Source organism: Haematobia irritans, chromosome 3, assembly GCF_050003625.1.
Source record: "Haematobia irritans isolate KBUSLIRL chromosome 3, ASM5000362v1, whole genome shotgun sequence".
In the NCBI taxonomy this organism is placed as follows: domain Eukaryota; kingdom Metazoa; phylum Arthropoda; class Insecta; order Diptera; family Muscidae; genus Haematobia; species Haematobia irritans.
In genome coordinates, this window is record NC_134399.1 from 153,161,291 (window position 1) to 153,185,021 (window position 23,731).

Genomic DNA, 23,731 nt, shown 5'->3' on the forward strand with positions numbered 1-23,731 from the left:
CCTAAACTATGCGTCCTAGAGCGAAAAGGAGCTTAATTCATGACCACCCCCAAAAAATCGAAAATTCCCTCCAAATCCTGAAAAAATTGAAAATTTTATATGAAAAACTTGTTTTGCTCATATCTCCTAAACTATGCGTCCTAGAGCGAAAAGGAGCTTAATTCATGACCAATTTTTATATGAAAAACATGTTTTGCTCATATCTCCTAAACTATGCGTCCTAGAGCGAAAAGGAGCTTAATTCATGACCACCCCCAAAAAATCGAAAATTCCTTCGAAATCCTGAAAAAATTGAAATTTTTATATGAAAAACTTGTTTTGCTCATATCTCCTAAACTATGCGTCCTAGAGCGAAAAGGAGCTTAATTCATGACCAATTTTTATATGAAAAACATGTTTTGCTCATATCTCCTAAACTATGCGTCCTAGAGCGAAAAGGAGCTTAATTCATGACCACCCCCAAAAAATCGAAAATTCCTTCGAAATCCTGAAAAAATTGAAATTTTTATATGAAAAACTTGTTTTGCTCATATCTCCTAAACTATGCGTCCTAGAGCGAAAAGGAGCTTAATTCATGACCACCCCCAAAAAATCGAAAATTACATCCAAATCCTGAAAAAATTGAAATTTTTATACGAAAAATTTGTTTTGCTCATATCTCCTAAACTATACGTCCTAGAGCGAAAAGGAGCTTAATTCATGACCACCCCCAAAAAATCGAAAATTCCATCCAAATCCTGAAAAAATTGAAATTTTTATATGAAAAACTTGTTTTGCTCATATCTCCTAAACTATGCGTCCTAGAGCGAAAAGGAGCTTAATTCATGACCACCCCCAAAAAATCGAAAATTCCATCCAAATCATGAAAAAATTTAAATTTTTATATGAAAAATTTGTTTTTCTCATATCTCCTAAACTAAGCGTCCTAGAGCGAAAAGGAGCTTAATTCATGACCACCCCCAAAAAATCGAAAATTCCATCCAAATCCTAAAAAAATTGAAATTTTTATATGAAAAACTTGTTTTGCTCATATCTCCTAAACTATGCGTCCTAGAGCTTAATTCATGACCACCCCCAAAAAATCGAAAATTCCATCCAAATCCTGAAAAAATTGAAATTTTTATATGAAAAACTTGTTTTGCTCATATCTCCTAAACTATGCGTCCTAGAGCGAAAAGGAGCTTAATTCATGACCACCCCAAAAAAATCGAAAATTCCATCCAAATCCTGAAAAAATTGAAATTTTTATATGAAAAACTTGTTTTGCTCATATCTCCTAAACTATGCGTCCTAGAGCGAAAAGGAGCTTAATTCATGACCACCCCCAAAAAATGGAAAATTCCATCCAAATCCTGAAAAAATTGAAACTTTTATATGAAAAACTTGTTTTGCTCATATCTCCTAAACTATGCGTCCTAGAGCGAAAAGGAGCTTAATTCATGACCACCCCCAAAAAATCGAAAATTCTTTCGAAATCCTGAAAAAATTGAAATTTTTATATGAAAAACTTGTTTTGCTCATATCTCCTAAACTATGCGTCCTAGAGCGAAAAGGAGCTTAATTCATGACCACCCCTAAAAAATCGAAAATTCCCTCCAAATCCTGAAAAAATTGAAAATTTTATATGAAAAATTTGTTTTGCTCATATCTCCTAAACTATGCGTCCTAGAGCGAAAAGGAGCTTAATTCATGACCACCCCAAAAAAATCGAAAATTCCTTCGAAATCCCGAAAAAATTGAAATTTTTATATGAAAAACTTGTTTTGCTCATATCTCCTAAACTATGCGTCCTAGAGCTTAATTCATGACTACCCCCAAAAAATCGAAAATTCCATCCAAATCCTGAAAAATTTTAAATTTTTATATGAAAAACTTGTTTTGCTCATATCTCCTAAACTATGCGTCCTAGAGCGAAAAGGAGCTTAATTCATGACCACCCCAAAAAAATCGAAAATTCCATCCAAATCCTGAAAAAATTGAAATTTTGATATGAAAAACTTGTTTTGCTCATATCTCCTAAACTATGCGTCCTAGAGCGAAAAGGAGCTTAATTCATGACCACCCCCAAAAAATCGAAAATTACATCCAAATCCTGAAAAAATTGAAATTTTTATACGAAAAACTTGTTTTGCTCATATCTCCTAAACTATGCGTCCTAGAGCGAAAAGGAGCTTAATTCATGACCACCCCCAAAAAATCGAAAATTACATCCAAATCCTGAAAAAATTGAAATTTTTATACGAAAAACTTGTTTTGCTCATATCTCCTAAACTATGCGTCCTAGAGCGAAAAGGAGCTTAATTCATGACCACCCCCAAAAAATCGAAAATTCCATCCAAATCATGAAAAAATTTAAATTTTTTTATGAAAAATTTGTTTTGCTCATATCTCCTAAACTATGCGTCCTAGAGCGAAAAGGAGCTTAATTCATGACCACCCCCAAAAAATCGAAAATTCCATCCAAATCCTAAAAAAATTGAAATTTTTATATGAAAAACTTGTTTTGCTCATATCTCCTAAACTATGCGTCCTAGAGCTTAATTCATGACCACCCCCAAAAAATCGAAAATTCCATCCAAATCCTGAAAAAATTGAAATTTTTATATGAAAAACTTGTTTTGCTCATATCTCCTAAACTATGCGTTCTAGAGCGAAAAGGAGCTTAATTCATGACCACCCCCAAAAAATCGAAAATTCCATCCAAATCCTGAAAAAATTGAAATTTTTATATGAAAAACTTGTTTTGCTCATATCTCCTAAACTATGCGTCCTAGAGCGAAAAGGAGCTTAATTCATGACCACCCCAAAAAATCGAAAATTCCATCCAAATCCTGAAAAAATTGAAATTTTTATATGAAAAACTTGTTTTGCTCATATCTCCTAAACTATGCGTCCTAGAGCGAAAAGGAGCTTAATTCATGACCACCCCCAAAAAATCGAAAATTCCATCCAAATCCTGAAAAAATTGAAATTTTTATATGAAAAACTTGTTTTGCTCATATCTCCTAAACTATGCGTCCTAGAGCGAAAAGGAGCTTAATTCATGACCACCCCCAAAAAATCGAAAATTCCTTCCAAATCCTGAAAAAATTGAAATTTTTATATGAAAAACTTGTTTTGCTCATATCTCCTAAACTATGCGTCCTAGAGCGAAAAGGAGCTTAATTCATGACCACCCCCAAAAAATGGAAAATTCCATCCAAATCCTGAAAAAATTGAAATTTTTATACGAAAAACTTGTTTTGCTCATATCTCCTAAACTATGCGTCCTAGAGCCAAAAGGAGCTTAATTCATGACCACCCCCAAAAAATCGAAAATTCCATCCAAATACTGAAAAAATTTAAATTTTTATATGAAAAATTTGTTTTGCTCATATCTCCTAAACTATGCGTCCTAGAGCGAAAAGGAGCTTAATTCATGACCACCCCCAAAAAATCGAAAATTCCTTCGAAATCCTGAAAAAATTGAAATTTTTATATGAAAAACTTGTTTTGCTCATATCTCCTAAACTATGCGTCCTAGAGCTTAATTCATGACCACCCCCAAAAAATCGAAAATTCCTTCCAAATCCTGAAAAAATTGAAATTTTTATATGAAAAACTTGTTTTGCTCATATCTCCTAAACTATGCGTTCTAGAGCGAAAAGGAGCTTAATTCATGACCACCCCCAAAAAATCGAAAATTCCATCCAAATCCTGAAAAAATTGAAATTTTTATATGAAAAACTTGTTTTGCTCATATCTCCTAAACTATGCGTCCTAGAGCGAAAAGGAGCTTAATTCATGACCACCCCAAAAAAATCGAAAATTCCATCCAAATCCTGAAAAAATTGAAATTTTTATATGAAAAACTTGTTTTGCTCATATCTCCTAAACTATGCGTCCTAGAGTGAAAAGGAGCTTAATTCATGACCACCCCCAAAAAATTGAAAATTCCATCCAAATCTTGAAAAAATTTAAATTTTTATATGAAAAACTTGTTTTGCTCACATCTCCTAAACTATGCGTCCTAGAGCGAAAAGGAGCTTAATTCATGACCACCCCCAAAAAATCGAAAATTCCTTCCAAATCCTGAAAAAATTGAAATTTTTATATGAAAAACTTGTTTTGCTCATATCTCCTAAACTATGCGTCCTAGAGCGAAAAGGAGCTTAATTCATGACCACCCCCAAAAAAACGAATATTCCTTCCAAATCCTGAAAAAATTGAAATTTTTATATGAAAAACTTGTTTTGCTCATATCTCCTAAACTATGCGTCCTAGAGCGAAAAGGAGCTTAATTCATGACCACCCCCAAAAAATCGAAAATTCCATCCAAATCATGAAAAAATTTAAATTTTTATATGAAAAATTTGTTTTGCTCATATCTCCTAAACTATGCGTCCTAGAGCGAAAAGGAGCTTAATTCATGACCACCCCCAAAAAATCGAAAATTCCATCCAAATCCTGAAAAAATTTAAATTTTTATACGAAAAACTTGTTTTGCTCATATCTCCTAAACTATGCGTCCTAGAGCGAAAAGGAGCTTAATTCATGACCACCCCCAAAAAATCGAAAATTCCTTCGAAATCCTGAAAAAATTGAAATTTTTATATGAAAAACTTGTTTTGCTCATATCTCTCCTAAACTATGCGTTCTAGAGCGAAAAGGAGCTTAATTCATGACCACCCCCAAAAAATCGAAAATTCCATCCAAATCCTGAAAAAATTAAAATTTTTATATGAAAAATTTGTTTTGCTCATATCTCCTAAACTATGCGTCCTAGAGCGAAAAGGAGCTTAATTCATGACCACCGCCAAAAAATCGAAAATTCTTTCGAAATCCTGAAAAAATTGAAATTTTATATGAAAAACTTGTTTTGCTCATATCTCCTAAACTATGCGTCCTAGAGCGAAAAGGAGCTTAATTCATGACCACCCCCAAAAAATCGAAAATTCCCTCCAAATCCTGAAAAAATTGAAAATTTTATATGAAAAACTTGTTTTGCTCATATCTCCTAAACTATGCGTCCTAGAGCGAAAAGGAGCTTAATTCATGACCACCCCCAAAAAATCGAAAATTCCATCCAAATCATGAAAAAATTTAAATTTTTATATGAAAAATTTGTTTTTCTCATATCTCCTAAACTAAGCGTCCTAGAGCGAAAAGGAGCTTAATTCATGACCACCCCCAAAAAATCGAAAATTCCATCCAAATCCTAAAAAAATTGAAATTTTTATATGAAAAACTTGTTTTGCTCATATCTCCTAAACTATGCGTCCTAGAGCTTAATTCATGACCACCCCCAAAAAATCGAAAATTCCATCCAAATCCTGAAAAAATTGAAATTTTTATATGAAAAACTTGTTTTGCTCATATCTCCTAAACTATGCGTTCTAGAGCGAAAAGGAGCTTAATTCATGACCACCCCCAAAAAATCGAAAATTCCATCCAAATCCTGAAAAAATTGAAATTTTTATATGAAAAACTTGTTTTGCTCATATCTCCTAAACTATGCGTCCTAGAGCGAAAAGGAGCTTAATTCATGACCACCCCAAAAAAATCGAAAATTCCATCCAAATCCTGAAAAAATTGAAATTTTTATATGAAAAACTTGTTTTGCTCATATCTCCTAAACTATGCGTCCTAGAGCGAAAAGGAGCTTAATTCATGACCACCCCCAAAAAATCGAAAATTCCATCCAAATCCTGAAAAAATTGAAACTTTTATATGAAAAACTTGTTTTGCTCATATCTCCTAAACTATGCGTCCTAGAGCGAAAAGGAGCTTAATTCATGACCACCCCCAAAAAATCGAAAATTCTTTCGAAATCCTGAAAAAATTGAAATTTTTATATGAAAAACTTGTTTTGCTCATATCTCCTAAACTATGCGTCCTAGAGCGAAAAGGAGCTTAATTCATGACCACCCCCAAAAAATCGAAAATTCCCTCCAAATCCTGAAAAAATTGAAAATTTTATATGAAAAACTTGTTTTGCTCATATCTCCTAAACTATGCGTCCTAGAGCGAAAAGGAGCTTAATTCATGACCACCCCAAAAAAATCGAAAATTCCTTCGAAATCCCGAAAAAATTGAAATTTTTATATGAAAAACTTGTTTTGCTCATATCTCCTAAACTATGCGTCCTAGAGCTTAATTCATGACCACCCCCAAAAAATCGAAAATTCCATCCAAATCCTGAAAAATTTTAAATTTTTATATGAAAAACTTGTTTTGCTCATATCTCCTAAACTATGCGTCCTAGAGCTTAATTCATGACCACCCCCAAAAAATCGAAAATTCCATCCAAATCCTGAAAAAATTGAAATTTTTATATGAAAAACTTGTTTTGCTCATGTCTCCTAAACTATGCGTCCTAGAGCGAAAAGGAGCTTAATTCATGACCACCCCAAAAAATCGAAAATTCCATCCAAATCCTGAAAAAATTGAAATTTTTATATGAAAAACTTGTTTTGCTCATATCTCCTAAACTATGCGTCCTAGAGCGAAAAGGATCTTAATTCATGACCACCCCCAAAAAATCGAAAATTCCATCCAAATCCTGAAAAAATTGAAATTTTTATATGAAAAACTTGTTTTGCTCATATCTCCTAAACTATGCGTCCTAGAGCGAAAAGGAGCTTAATTCATGACCACCCCCAAAAAATCGAAAATTCCTTCCAAATCCTGAAAAAATTGAAATTTTTATATGAAAAACTTGTTTTGCTCATATCTCCTAAACTATGCGTCCTAGAGCGAAAAGGAGCTTAATTCATGACCACCCCAAAAAAATCGAAAATTCCATCCAAATCCTGAAAAAATTGAAATTTTTATATGAAAAACTTGTTTTGCTCATATCTCCTAAACTATGCGTCCTAGAGTGAAAAGGAGCTTAATTCATGACCACCCCCAAAAAATCGAAAATTCCATCCAAATCCTGAAAAAATTTAAATTTTTATATGAAAAACTTGTTTTGCTCACATCTCCTAAACTATGCGTCCTAGAGCGAAAAGGAGCTTAATTCATGACCACCCCCAAAAAATCGAAAATTCCTTCCAAATCCTGAAAAAATTGAAATTTTTATATGAAAAACTTGTTTTGCTCATATCTCCTAAACTATGCGTCCTAGAGCGAAAAGGAGCTTAATTCATGACCACCCCCAAAAAATCGAAAATTCCATCCAAATCCTGAAAAAATTTAAATTTTTATACGAAAAACTTGTTTTGCTCATATCTCCTAAACTATGCGTCCTAGAGCGAAAAGGAGCTTAATTCATGACCACCCCCAAAAAATCGAAAATTCCTTCGAAATCCTGAAAAAATTGAAATTTTTATATGAAAAACTTGTTTTGCTCATATCTCCTAAACTATGCGTTCTAGAGCGAAAAGGAGCTTAATTCATGACCACCCCCAAAAAATCGAAAATTCCATCCAAATCCTGAAAAAATTTAAATTTTTATATGAAAAATTTGTTTTGCTCATATCTCCTAAACTATGCGTCCTAGAGCGAAAAGGAGCTTAATTCATGACCACCCCAAAAAAATCGAAAATTCCTTCGAAATCCCGAAAAAATTGAAATTTTTATATGAAAAACTTGTTTTGCTCATATCTCCTAAACTATGCGTCCTAGAGCTTAATTCATGACTACCCCCAAAAAATCGAAAATTCCATCCAAATCCTGAAAAATTTAAAATTTTTATATGAAAAACTTGTTTTGCTCATATCTCCTAAACTATGCGTCCTAGAGCGAAAAGGAGCTTAATTCATGACCACCCCAAAAAAATCGAAAATTCCATCCAAATCCTGAAAAAATTGAAATTTTTATATGAAAAACTTGTTTTGCTCATATCTCCTAAACTATGCGTCCTAGAGCGAAAAGGAGCTTAATTCATGACCAATTTTTATATGAAAAACTTGTTTTGCTCATATCTCCTAAACTATGCGTCCTAGAGCGAAAAGGAGCTTAATTCATGACCACCCCCAAAAAATCGAAAATTCCTTCGAAATCCTGAAAAAATTGAAATTTTTATATGAAAAACTTGTTTTGCTCATATCTCCTAAACTATGCGTCCTAGAGCGAAAAGGAGCTTAATTCATGACCACCCCCAAAAAATCGAAAATTACATCCAAATCCTGAAAAAATTGAAATTTTTATACGAAAAACTTGTTTTGCTCATATCTCCTAAACTATGCGTCCTAGAGCGAAAAGGAGCTTAATTCATGACCACCCCCAAAAAATCGAAAATTCCATCCAAATCCTGAAAAAATTGAAATTTTTATATGAAAAACTTGTTTTGCTCATATCTCCTAAACTATGCGTCCTAGAGCGAAAAGGAGCTTAATTCATGACCACCCCCAAAAAATCGAAAATTCCATCCAAATCATGAAAAAATTTAAATTTTTATATGAAAAATTTGTTTTGCTCATATCTCCTAAACTATGCGTCCTAGAGCGAAAAGGAGCTTAATTCATGACCACCCCCAAAAAATCGAAAAATCCATCCAAATCCTAAAAAAATTGAAATTTTTATATGAAAAACTTGTTTTGCTCATATCTCCTAAACTATGCGTACTAGAGCTTAATTCATGACCACCCCCAAAAAATCGAAAATTCCATCCAAATCCTGAAAAAATTGAAATTTTTATATGAAAAACTTGTTTTGCTCATATCTCCTAAACTATGCGTTCTAGAGCGAAAAGGAGCTTAATTCATGACCACCCCCAAAAAATCGAAAATTTTATCCAAATCCTGAAAAAAAATTAAATTTTTATATGAAAAATTTGTTTTGCTCATATCTCCTAAACTATGCGTCCTAGAGCGAAAAGGAGCTTAATTCATGACCACCCACAAAAAATCTAAAATTCCATCCAAATCCTGATAAAATTTAAATTTTTATATGAAAAATTTGTTTTGCTCATATCTCCTAAACTATGCGTCCTAGAGCGAAAAGGAGCTTAATTCATGACCACCCCCAAAAAATCGAAAATTCCTTCGAAATCCTGAAAAAATTGAAATTTTTATATGAAAAACTTGTTTTGCTCATATCTCCTAAACTATGCGTCCTAGAGCTTAATTCATGACCACCCCCAAATAATCGAAAATTCCATCCAAATCCTGAAAATATTGAAATTTTTATATGAAAAACTTGTTTTGCTCATATCTCCTAAACTATGCGTCCTAGAGCAAAAAGGAGCTTAATTCATGACCACCCCCAAAAAATCGAAAATTCCTTCGAAATCCTGAAAAAATTGAAATTTTTATATGAAAAACTTGTTTTGCTCATATGTCCTAAACTATGCGTCCTATAGCGAAAAGGAGCTTAATTCATGACCACCCCAAAAAAATCGAAAATTCCATCCAAATCCTGAAAAAATTGAAATTTTTATATGAAAAACTTGTTTTGCTCATATCTCCTAAACTATGCGTCCTAGAGCGAAAAGGAGCTTAATTCATGACCACCCCCAAAAAATCGAAAATTCCATCCAAATCCTGAAAAAATTTAAATTTTTATATGAAAAACTTGTTTGCTCATATCTCCTAAACTATGCGTCCTAGAGCGAAAAAGAGCTTAATTCATGACCACCCCCAAAAAATCGAAAATTCCTTCGAAATCCTGAAAAAATTGAAATTTTTATATGAAAAACTTGTTTTGCTCATATCTCCTAAACTATGCGTCCTAGAGCGAAAAGGAGCTTAATTCATGACCACCCCAAAAAAATCGAAAATTCCATCCAAATCCTGAAAAAATTGAAATTTTTATATGAAAAACTTGTTTTGCTCATATCTCCTAAACTATGCGTCCTAGAGCGAAAAGGAGCTTAATTCATGACCACCCCCAAAAAATCGAAAATTCCATCCAAATCCTGAAAAAATTGAAATTTTTATATGAAAAACTTGTTTTGCTCATATCTCCTAAACTATGCGTCCTAGAGCGAAAAGGAGCTTAATTCATGACCACCCCCAAAAAATCGAAAATTACATCCAAATCCTGAAAAAATTGAAATTTTTATATGAAAAACTTGTTTTGCTCATATCTCCTAAACTATGCGTCCTAGAGCGAAAAGGAGCTTAATTCATGACCACCCCCAAAAAATCGAAAATTCCCTCCAAATCCTGAAAAAATTGAAAATTGTATATGAAAAACTTGTTTTGCTCATATCTCCTAAACTATGCGTCCTAGAGCGAAAAGGAGCTTAATTCATGACCACCCCCAAAAAATCGAAAATTCCATCCAAATCCTGAAAAAATTTAAATTTGTATATGAAAAATTTGTTTTGCTCATATCTCCTAAACTATGCGTCCTAGAGCGAAAAGGAGCTTAATTCATGACCACCCCAAAAAAATCGAAAATTCCTTCGAAATCCCGAAAAAATTGAAATTTTTATATGAAAAACTTGTTTTGCTCATATCTCCTAAACTATGCGTCCTAGAGCTTAATTCATGACTACCCCCAAAAAATCGAAAATTCCATCCAAATCCTGAAAAATTTTAAATTTTTATATGAAAAACTTGTTTTGCTCATATCTCCTAAACTATGCGTCCTAGAGCGAAAAGGAGCTTAATTCATGACCAATTTTTATATGAAAAACATGTTTTGCTCATATCTCCTAAACTATGCGTCCTAGAGCGAAAAGGAGCTTAATTCATGACCACCCCCAAAAAATCGAAAATTCCTTCGAAATCCTGAAAAAATTGAAATTTTTATATGAAAAACTTGTTTTGCTCATATCTCCTAAACTATGCGTCCTAGAGCGAAAAGGAGCTTAATTCATGACCACCCCCAAAAAATCGAAAATTCCATCCAAATCCTGAAAAAATTGAAATTTTTATATGAAAAACTTGTTTTGCTCATATCTCCTAAACTATGCGTCCTAGAGCGAAAAGGAGCTTAATTCATGACCACCCCCAAAAAATCGAAAATTCCATCCAAATCATGAAAAAATTTAAATTTTTATATGAAAAATTTGTTTTTCTCATATCTCCTAAACTAAGCGTCCTAGAGCGAAAAGGAGCTTAATTCATGACCACCCCCAAAAAATCGAAAATTCCATCCGAATCCTAAAAAAATTGAAATTTTTATATGAAAAACTTGTTTTGCTCATATCTCCTAAACTATGCGTCCTAGAGCTTAATTCATGACCCCCAAAAAATCGAAAATTCCATCCAAATCCTGAAAAAATTGAAATTTTTATATGAAAAACTTGTTTTGCTCATATCTCCTAAACTATGCGTTCTAGAGCGAAAAGGAGCTTAATTCATGACCACCCCCAAAAAATCGAAAATTCCATCCAAATCCTGAAAAAATTGAAATTTTTATATGAAAAACTTGTTTTGCTCATATCTCCTAAACTATGCGTCCTAGAGCGAAAAGGAGCTTAATTCATGACCACCCCAAAAAAATCGAAAATTCCATCCAAATCCTGAAAAAATTGAAATTTTTATATGAAAAACTTGTTTTGCTCATATCTCCTAAACTATGCGTTCTAGAGCGAAAAGGAGCTTAATTCATGACCACCCTCATATCTCCTAAACTATGCGTCCTAGAGCGAAAATGAGCTTAATTCATGACCACCCCCAAAAAATCGAAAATTCCATCCAAATCCTGAAAAAATTGAAATTTTTATATGAAAAACTTGTTTTGCTCATATCTCCTAAACTATGCGTCCTAGAGCGAAAAGGAGCTTAATTCATGACCACCCCCAAAAAATCGAAAATTCTTTCGAAATCCTGAAAAAATTGAAATTTTTATATGAAAAACTTGTTTTGCTCATATCTCCTAAACTATGCGTCCTAGAGCGAAAAGGAGCTTAATTCATGACCACCCCCAAAAAATCGAAAATTCCCTCCAAATCCTGAAAAAATTGAAAATTTTATATGAAAAACTTGTTTTGCTCATATCTCCTAAACTATGTGTCCTAGAGCGAAAAGGAGCTTAATTCATGACCACCCCCAAAAAATCGAAAATTCCATCCAAATCCTGAAAAAATTTAAATTTTTATATGAAAAATTTGTTTTGCTCATATCTCCTAAACTATGCGTCCTAGAGCGAAAAGGAGCTTAATTCATGACCACCCCAAAAAAATCGAAAATTCCTTCGAAATCCCGAAAAAATTGAAATTTTTATATGAAAAACTTGTTTTGCTCATATCTCCTAAACTATGCGTCCTAGAGCTTAATTCATGACTACCCCCAAAAAATCGAAAATTCCATCCAAATCCTGAAAAATTTTAAATTTTTATATGAAAAACTTGTTTTGCTCATATCTCCTAAACTATGCGTCCTAGAGCGAAAAGGAGCTTAATTCATGACCACCCCAAAAAAATCGAAAATTCCATCAAAATCCTGAAAAAATTGAAATTTTTATATGAAAAACTTGTTTTGCTCATATCTCCTAAACTATGCGTCCTAGAGCGAAAAGGAGCTTAATTCATGACCAATTTTTATATGAAAAACATGTTTTGCTCATATCTCCTAAACTATGCGTCCTAGAGCGAAAAGGAGCTTAATTCATGACCACCCCCAAAAAATCGAAAATTACATCCAAATCCTGAAAAAATTGAAATTTTTATACGAAAAACTTGTTTTGCTCATATCTCCTAAACTATGCGTCCTAGAGCGAAAAGGAGCTTAATTCATGACCACCCCCAAAAAATCGAAAATTACATCCAAATCCTGAAAAAATTGAAATTTTTATACGAAAAACTTGTTTTGCTCATATCTCCTAAACTATGCGTCCTAGAGCGAAAAGGAGCTTAATTCATGACCACCCCCAAAAAATCGAAAATTCCATCCAAATCATGAAAAAATTTAAATTTTTATATGAAAAATTTGTTTTGCTCATATCTCCTAAACTATGCGTCCTAGAGCGAAAAGGAGCTTAATTCATGACCACCCCCAAAAAATCGAAAATTCCATCCAAATCCTAAAAAAATTGAAATTTTTATATGAAAAACTTGTTTTGCTCATATCTCCTAAACTATGCGTCCTAGAGCTTAATTCATGACCACCCCCAAAAAATCGAAAATTCCATCCAAATCCTGAAAAAATTGAAATTTTTATATGAAAAACTTGTTTTGCTCATATCTCCTAAACTATGCGTTCTAGAGCGAAAAGGAGCTTAATTCATGACCACCCCCAAAAAATCGAAAATTCCATCCAAATCCTGAAAAAATTGAAATTTTTATATGAAAAACTTGTTTTGCTCATATCTCCTAAACTATGCGTCCTAGAGCGAAAAGGAGCTTAATTCATGACCACCCCAAAAAATCGAAAATTCCATCCAAATCCTGAAAAAATTGAAATTTTTATATGAAAAACTTGTTTTGCTCATATCTCCTAAACTATGCGTCCTAGAGCGAAAAGGAGCTTAATTCATGACCACCCCCAAAAAATCGAAAATTCCATCCAAATCCTGAAAAAATTGAAATTTTTATATGAAAAACTTGTTTTGCTCATATCTCCTAAACTATGCGTCCTAGAGCGAAAAGGAGCTTAATTCATGACCACCCCCAAAAAATCGAAAATTCCTTCCAAATCCTGAAAAAATTGAAATTTTTATATGAAAAACTTGTTTTGCTCATATCTCCTAAACTATGCGTCCTAGAGCGAAAAGGAGCTTAATTCTTGACCACCCCCAAAAAATGGAAAATTCCATCCAAATCCTGAAAAAATTGAAATTTTTATACGAAAAACTTGTTTTGCTCATATCTCCTAAACTATGCGTCCTAGAGCCAAAAGGAGCTTAATTCATGACCACCCCCAAAAAATCGAAAATTCCATCCAAATACTGAAAAAATTTAAATTTTTATATGAAAAATTTGTTTTGCTCATATCTCCTAAACTATGCGTCCTAGAGCGAAAAGGAGCTTAATTCATGACCACCCCCAAAAAATCGAAAATTCCTTCGAAATCCTGAAAAAATTGAAATTTTTATATGAAAAACTTGTTTTGCTCATATCTCCTAAACTATGCGTCCTAGAGCTTAATTCATGACCACCCCCAAAAAATCGAAAATTCCTTCCAAATCCTGAAAAAATTGAAATTTTTATACGAAAAACTTGTTTTGCTCATATCTCCTAAACTATGCGTTCTAGAGCGAAAAGAAGCTTAATTCATGACCACCCCCAAAAAATCGAAAATTCCATCCAAATCCTGAAAAAATTGAAATTTTTATATGAAAAACTTGTTTTGCTCATATCTCCTAAACTATGCGTCCTAGAGCGAAAAGGAGCTTAATTCATGACCACCCCAAAAAAATCGAAAATTCCATCCAAATCCTGAAAAAATTGAAATTTTTATATGAAAAACTTGTTTTGCTCATATCTCCTAAACTATGCGTCCTAGAGTGAAAAGGAGCTTAATTCATGACCACCCCCAAAAAATCGAAAATTCCATCCAAATCCTGAAAAAATTTAAATTTTTATATGAAAAACTTGTTTTGCTCACATCTCCTAAACTATGCGTCCTAGAGCGAAAAGGAGCTTAATTCATGACCACCCCCAAAAAATCGAAAATTCCTTCCAAATCCTGAAAAAATTGAAATTTTTATATGAAAAACTTGTTTTGCTCATATCTCCTAAACTATGCGTCCTAGAGCGAAAAGGAGCTTAATTCATGACCACCCCCAAAAAAACGAAAATTCCTTCCAAATCCTGAAAAAATTGAAATTTTTATATGAAAAACTTGTTTTGCTCATATCTCCTAAACTATGCGTCCTAGAGCGAAAAGGAGCTTAATTCATGACCACCCCCAAAAAATCGAAAATTCCATCCAAATCCTGAAAAAAATTAAATTTTTATATGAAAAATTTGTTTTGCTCATATCTCCTAAACTATGCGTCCTAGAGCGAAAAGGAGCTTAATTCATGACCACCCCCAAAAAATCGAAAATTCCATCCAAATCCTGAAAAAATTTAAATTTTTATACGAAAAACTTGTTTTGCACCCCCAAAAAATCGAAAATTCCATCCAAATCCTGAAAAAATTTAAATTTTTATATGAAAAATTTGTTTTGCTCATATCTCCTAAACTATGCGTCCTAGAGCGAAAAGGAGCTTAATTCATGACCACCCCAAAAAAATCGAAAATTCCATCCAAATTCTGAAAAAATTTAAATTTTTATATGAAAAACTTGTTTTGCTCATATCTCCTAAACTATGCGTCCTAGAGCGAAAAGGAGCTTAATTCATGACCACCCCCAAAAAATCGAAAATTCCATCCAAATCCTGAAAAAATTGAAATTTTTATATGAAAAACTTGTTTTGCTCATATCTCCTAAACTATGCGTCCTAGAGCGAAAAGGAGCTTAATTCATGACCACCCCCAAAAAATCGAAAATTCTTTCGAAATCCTGAAAAAATTGAAATTTTTATATGAAAAACTTGTTTTGCTCATATCTCCTAAACTATGCGTCCTAGAGCGAAAAGGAGCTTAATTCATGACCACCCCCAAAAAATCGAAAATTCCCTCCAAATCCTGAAAAAATTGAAAATTTTATATGAAAAACTTGTTTTGCTCATATCTCCTAAACTATGCGTCCTAGAGCGAAAAGGAGCTTAATTCATGACCACCCCCAAAAAATCGAAAATTCCATCCAAATCCTGAAAAAATTGAAATTTTTATATGAAAAACTTGTTTTGCTCATATCTCCTAAACTATGCGTCCTAGAGCGAAAAGGAGCTTAATTCATGACCACCCCAAAAAAATCGAAAATTCCTTCGAAATCCCGAAAAAATTGAAATTTTTATATGAAAAACTTGTTTTGCTCATATCTCCTAAACTATGCGTCCTAGAGCTTAATTCATGACTACCCCCAAAAAATCGAAAATTCCATCCAAATCCTGAAAAATTTTAAATTTTTATATGAAAAACTTGTTTTGATCATATCTCCTAAACTATGCGTCCTAGAGCGAAAAGGAGCTTAATTCATGACCACCCCAAAAAAATCGAAAATTCCATCCAAATCCTGAAAAAATTGAAATTTTTATATGAAAAACTTGTTTTGCTCATATCTCCTAAACTATGCGTCCTAGAGCGAAAAGGAGCTTAATTCATGACCAATTTTTATATGAAAAACTTGTTTTGCTCATATCTCCTAAACTATGCGTCCTAGAGCGAAAAGGAGCTTAATTCATGACCACCCCCAAAAAATCGAAAATTCCTTCGAAATCCTGAAAAAATTGAAATTTTTATATGAAAAACTTGTTTTGCTCATATCTCCTAAACTATGCATCCTAGAGCGAAAAGGAGCTTAATTCATGACCACCCCCAAAAAATCGAAAATTACATCCAAATCCTGAAAAAATTGAAATTTTTATACGAAAAACTTGTTTTGCTCATATCTCCTAAACTATGCGTCCTAGAGCGAAAAGGAGCTTAATTCATGACCACCCCCAAAAAATCGAAAATTCCATCCAAATCCTGAAAAAATTGAAATTTTTATATGAAAAACTTGTTTTGCTCATATCTCCTAAACTATGCGTCCTAGAGCGAAAAGGAGCTTAATTCATTTACCACCCCCAAAAAATCGAAAATTCCATCCAAATCATGAAAAAATTTAAATTTTTATATGAAAAATTTGTTTTGCTCATATCTCCTAAACTATGCGTCCTAGAGCGAAAAGGAGCTTAATTCATGACCACCCCCAAAAAATCGAAAATTCCATCCAAATCCTAAAAAAATTGAAATTTTTATATGAAAAACTTGTTTTGCTCATATCTCCTAAACTATGCGTCCTAGAGCTTAATTCATGACCACCCCCAAAAAATCGAAAATTCCATCCAAATCCTGAAAAAATTGAAATTTTTATATGAAAAACTTGTTTTGCTCATATCTCCTAAACTATGCGTCCTAGAGCGAAAAGGAGCTTAATTCATGACCACCCCAAAAAAATCGAAAATTCCATCCAAATCCTGAAAAAATTGAAATTTTTATATGAAAAACTTGTTTTGCTCATATCTCCTAAACTATGCGTCCTAGAGCGAAAAGGAGCTTAATTCATGACCACCCCAAAAAATCGAAAATTCCATCCAAATCCTGAAAAAATTGAAATTTTTATATGAAAAACTTGTTTTGCTCATATCTCCTAAACTATGCGTCCTAGAGCGAAAAGGAGCTTAATTCATGACCACCCCCAAAAAATCGAAAATTCTTTCGAAATCCTGAAAAAATTGAAATTTTTATATGAAAAACTTGTTTTGCTCATATCTCCTAAACTATGCGTCCTAGAGCGAAAAGGAGCTTAATTCATGACCACCCCCAAAAAATCGAAAATTCCCTCCAAATCCTGAAAAAATTGAAAATTTTATATGAAAAACTTGTTTTGCTCATATCTCCTAAACTATGTGTCCTAGAGCGAAAAGGAGCTTAATTCATGACTACCCCCAAAAAATCGAAAATTCCATCCAAATCCTGAAAAAATTTAAATTTTTATATGAAAAACTTGTTTTGCTCATATCTCCTAAACTATGCGTCCTAGAGCGAAAAGGAGCTTAATTCATGACCACCCCCAAAAAATCGAAAATTCCATCCAAATCTTGAAAAAATTGAAATTTTTATATGAAAAACTTGTTTTGCTCATATCTCCTAAACTATGCGTCCTAGAGCGAAAAGGAGCTTAATTCATGACCAATTTTTATATGAAAAACATGTTTTGCTCATATCTCCTAAACTATGCGTCCTAGAGCGAAAAGGAGCTTAATTCATGACCACCCCCAAAAAATCGAAAATTACATCCAAATCCTGAAAAAATTGAAATTTTTATACGAAAAACTTGTTTTGCTCATATCTCCTAAACTATGCGTCCTAGAGCGAAAAGGAGCTTAATTCATGACCACCCCCAAAAAATCGAAAATTCCATCCAAATCCTAAAAAAATTGAAATTTTTATATGAAAAACTTGTTTTGCTCATATCTCCTAAACTATGCGTCCTAGAGCTTAATTCATGACCACCCCCAAAAAATCGAAAATTCCATCCAAATCCTGAAAAAATTGAAATTTTTATATGAAAAACTTGTTTTGCTCATATCTCCTAAACTATGCGTTCTAGAGCGAAAAGGAGCTTAATTCATGACCACCCCCAAAAAATCGAAAATTCCATCCAAATCCTGAAAAAATTGAAATTTTTATATGAAAAACTTGTTTTGCTCATATCTCCTAAACTATGCGTCCTAGAGCGAAAAGGAGCTTAATTCATGACCACCCCAAAAAATCGAAAATTCCATCCAAATCCTGAAAAAATTGAAATTTTTATATGAAAAACTTGTTTTGCTCATATCTCCTAAACTATGCGTCCTAGAGCGAAAAGGAGCTTAATTCATGACCACCCCAAAAAAATCGAAAATTCCTTCGAAATCCCGAAAAAATTGAAATTTTTATATGAAAAACTTGTTTTGCTCATATCTCCTAAACTATGCGTCCTAGAGCTTAATTCATGACTACCCCCAAAAAATCGAAAATTCCATCCAAATCCTGAAAAATTTTAAATTTTTATATGAAAAACTTGTTTTGCTCATATCTCCTAAACTATGCGTCCTAGAGCGAAAAGGAGCTTAATTCATGACCACCCCAAAAAAATCGAAAATTCCATCCAAATCCTGAAAAAATTGAAATTTTTATATGAAAAACTTGTTTTGCTCATATCTCCTAAACTATGCGTCCTAGAGCGAAAAGGAGCTTAATTCATGACCAATTTTTATATGAAAAACATGTTTTGCTCATATCTCCTAAACTATGCGTCCTAGAGCGAAAAGGAGCTTAATTCATGACCACCCCCAAAAAATCGAAAATTACATCCAAATCCTGAAAAAATTGAAATTTTTATACGAAAAACTTGTTTTGCTCATATCTCCTAAACTATGCGTCCTAGAGCGAAAAGGAGCTTAATTCATGACCACCCCCAAAAAATCGAAAATTCCATCCAAATCATGAAAAAATTTAAATTTTTATATGAAAAATTTGTTTTGCTCATATCTCCTAAACTATGCGTCCTAGAGCGAAAAGGAGCTTAATTCATGACCACCCCCAAAAAATCGAAAATTCCATCCAAATCCTAAAAAAATTGAAATTTTTATATGAAAAACTTGTTTTGCTCATATCTCCTAAACTATGCGTCCTAGAGCTTAATTCATGACCACCCCCAAAAAATCGAAAATTCCATCCAAATCCTGAAAAAATTGAAATTTTTATATGAAAAACTTGTTTTGCTCATATCTCCTAAACTATGCGTTCTAGAGCGAAAAGGAGCTTAATTCATGACCACCCCCAAAAAATCGAAAATTCCATCCAAATCCTGAAAAAATTGAAATTTTTATATGAAAAACTTGTTTTGCTCATATCTCCTAAACTATGCGTCCTAGAGCGAAAAGGAGCTTAATTCATGACCACCCCAAAAAATCGAAAATTCCATCCAAATCCTGAAAAAATTGAAATTTTTATATGAAAAACTTGTTTTGCTCATATCTCCTAAACTATGCGTCCTAGAGCGAAAAGGAGCTTAATTCATGACCACCCCCAAAAAATCGAAAATTCCATCCAAATCCTGAAAAAATTGAAATTTTTATATGAAAAACTTGTTTTGCTCATATCTCCTAAACTATGCGTCCTAGAGCGAAAAGGAGCTTAATTCATGACCACCCCCAAAAAATCGAAAATTCCTTCCAAATCCTGAAAAAATTGAAATTTTTATATGAAAAACTTGTTTTGCTCATATCTCCTAAACTATGCGTCCTAGAGCGAAAAGGAGCTTAATTCATGACCACCCCCAAAAAATGGAAAATTCCATCCAAATCCTGAAAAAATTGAAATTTTTATACGAAAAACTTGTTTTGCTCATATCTCCTAAACTATGCGTCCTAGAGCCAAAAGGAGCTTAATTCATGACCACCCCCAAAAAATCGAAAATTCCATCCAAATACTGAAAAAATTTAAATTTTTATATGAAAAATTTGTTTTGCTCATATCTCCTAAACTATGCGTCCTAGAGCGAAAAGGAGCTTAATTCATGACCACCCCCAAAAAATCGAAAATTCCTTCGAAATCCTGAAAAAATTGAAATTTTTATATGAAAAACTTGTTTTGCTCATATCTCCTAAACTATGCGTCCTAGAGCTTAATTCATGACCACCCCCAAAAAATCGAAAATTCCTTCCAAATCCTGAAAAAATTGAAATTTTTATACGAAAAACTTGTTTTGCTCATATCTCCTAAACTATGCGTTCTAGAGCGAAAAGAAGCTTAATTCATGACCACCCCCAAAAAATCGAAAATTCCATCCAAATCCTGAAAAAATTGAAATTTTTATATGAAAAACTTGTTTTGCTCATATCTCCTAAACTATGCGTCCTAGAGCGAAAAGGAGCTTAATTCATGACCACCCCAAAAAAATCGAAAATTCCATCCAAATCCTGAAAAAATTGAAATTTTTATATGAAAAACTTGTTTTGCTCATATCTCCTAAACTATGCGTCCTAGAGTGAAAAGGAGCTTAATTCATGACCACCCCCAAAAAATCGAAAATTCCATCCAAATCCTGAAAAAATTTAAATTTTTATATGAAAAACTTGTTTTGCTCACATCTCCTAAACTATGCGTCCTAGAGCGAAAAGGAGCTTAATTCATGACCACCCCCAAAAAATCGAAAATTCCTTCCAAATCCTGAAAAAATTGAAATTTTTATATGAAAAACTTGTTTTGCTCATATCTCCTAAACTATGCGTCCTAGAGCGAAAAGGAGCTTAATTCATGACCACCCCCAAAAAAACGAAAATTCCTTCCAAATCCTGAAAAAATTGAAATTTTTATATGAAAAACTTGTTTTGCTCATATCTCCTAAACTATGCGTCCTAGAGCGAAAAGGAGCTTAATTCATGACCACCCCCAAAAAATCGAAAATTCCATCCAAATCCTGAAAAAAATTAAATTTTTATATGAAAAATTTGTTTTGCTCATATCTCCTAAACTATGCGTCCTAGAGCGAAAAGGAGCTTAATTCATGACCACCCCCAAAAAATCGAAAATTCCATCCAAATCCTGAAAAAATTTAAATTTTTATACGAAAAACTTTTTTTGCACCCCCAAAAAATCGAAAATTCCATCCAAATCCTGAAAAAATTTAAATTTTTATATGAAAAATTTGTTTTGCTCATATCTCCTAAACTATGCGTCCTAGAGCGAAAAGGAGCTTAATTCATGACCACCCCAAAAAAATCGAAAATTCCATCCAAATTCTGAAAAAATTTAAATTTTTATATGAAAAACTTGTTTTGCTCATATCTCCTAAACTATGCGTCCTAGAGCGAAAAGGAGCTTAATTCATGACCACCCCCAAAAAATCGAAAATTCCATCCAAATCCTGAAAAAATTGAAATTTTTATATGAAAAACTTGTTTTGCTCATATCTCCTAAACTATGCGTCCTAGAGCGAAAAGGAGCTTAATTCATGACCACCCCCAAAAAATCGAAAATTCTTTCGAAATCCTGAAAAAATTGAAATTTTTATATGAAAAACTTGTTTTGCTCATATCTCCTAAACTATGCGTCCTAGAGCGAAAAGGAGCTTAATTCATGACCACCCCCAAAAAATCGAAAATTCCCTCCAAATCCTGAAAAAATTGAAAATTTTATATGAAAAACTTGTTTTGCTCATATCTCCTAAACTATGCGTCCTAGAGCGAAAAGGAGCTTAATTCATGACCACCCCCAAAAAATCGAAAATTCCATCCAAATCCTGAAAAAATTGAAATTTTTATATGAAAAACTTGTTTTGCTCATATCTCCTAAACTATGCGTCCTAGAGCGAAAAGGAGCTTAATTCATGACCACCCCAAAAAAATCGAAAATTCCTTCGAAATCCCGAAAAAATTGAAATTTTTATATGAAAAACTTGTTTTGCTCATATCTCCTAAACTATGCGTCCTAGAGCTTAATTCATGACTACCCCCAAAAAATCGAAAATTCCATCCAAATCCTGAAAAATTTTAAATTTTTATATGAAAAACTTGTTTTGATCATATCTCCTAAACTATGCGTCCTAGAGCGAAAAGGAGCTTAATTCATGACCACCCCAAAAAAATCGAAAATTCCATCCAAATCCTGAAAAAATTGAAATTTTTATATGAAAAACTTGTTTTGCTCATATCTCCTAAACTATGCGTCCTAGAGCGAAAAGGAGCTTAATTCATGACCAATTTTTATATGAAAAACTTGTTTTGCTCATATCTCCTAAACTATGCGTCCTAGAGCGAAAAGGAGCTTAATTCATGACCACCCCCAAAAAATCGAAAATTCCTTCGAAATCCTGAAAAAATTGAAATTTTTATATGAAAAACTTGTTTTGCTCATATCTCCTAAACTATGCATCCTAGAGCGAAAAGGAGCTTAATTCATGACCACCCCCAAAAAATCGAAAATTACATCCAAATCCTGAAAAAATTGAAATTTTTATACGAAAAACTTGTTTTGCTCATATCTCCTAAACTATGCGTCCTAGAGCGAAAAGGAGCTTAATTCATGACCACCCCCAAAAAATCGAAAATTCCATCCAAATCCTAAAAAAATTGAAATTTTTATATGAAAAACTTGTTTTGCTCATATCTCCTAAACTATGCGTCCTAGAGCTTAATTCATGACCACCCCCAAAAAATCGAAAATTCCATCCAAATCCTGAAAAAATTGAAATTTTTATATGAAAAACTTGTTTTGCTCATATCTCCTAAACTATGCGTCCTAGAGCGAAAAGGAGCTTAATTCATGACCACCCCAAAAAAATCGAAAATTCCATCCAAATCCTGAAAAAATTGAAATTTTTATATGAAAAACTTGTTTTGCTCATATCTCCTAAACTATGCGTCCTAGAGCGAAAAGGAGCTTAATTCATGACCACCCCAAAAAATCGAAAATTCCATCCAAATCCTGAAAAAATTGAAATTTTTATATGAAAAACTTGTTTTGCTCATATCTCCTAAACTATGCGTCCTAGAGCGAAAAGGAGCTTAATTCATGACCACCCCCAAAAAATCGAAAATTCTTTCGAAATCCTGAAAAAATTGAAATTTTTATATGAAAAACTTGTTTTGCTCATATCTCCTAAACTATGCGTCCTAGAGCGAAAAGGAGCTTAATTCATGACCACCCCCAAAAAATCGAAAATTCCCTCCAAATCCTGAAAAAATTGAAAATTTTATATGAAAAACTTGTTTTGCTCATATCTCCTAAACTATGTGTCCTAGAGCGAAAAGGAGCTTAATTCATGACTACCCCCAAAAAATCGAAAATTCCATCCAAATCCTGAAAAAATTTAAATTTTTATATGAAAAACTTGTTTTGCTCATATCTCCTAAACTATGCGTCCTAGAGCGAAAAGGAGCTTAATTCATGACCACCCCCAAAAAATCGAAAATTCCATCCAAATCTTGAAAAAATTGAAATTTTTATATGAAAAACTTGTTTTGCTCATATCTCCTAAACTATGCGTCCTAGAGCGAAAAGGAGCTTAATTCATGACCAATTTTTATATGAAAAACATGTTTTGCTCATATCTCCTAAACTATGCGTCCTAGAGCGAAAAGGAGCTTAATTCATGACCACCCCCAAAAAATCGAAAATTACATCCAAATCCTGAAAAAATTGAAATTTTTATACGAAAAACTTGTTTTGCTCATATCTCCTAAACTATGCGTCCTAGAGCGAAAAGGAGCTTAATTCATGACCACCCCCAAAAAATCGAAAATTCCATCCAAATCCTAAAAAAATTGAAAT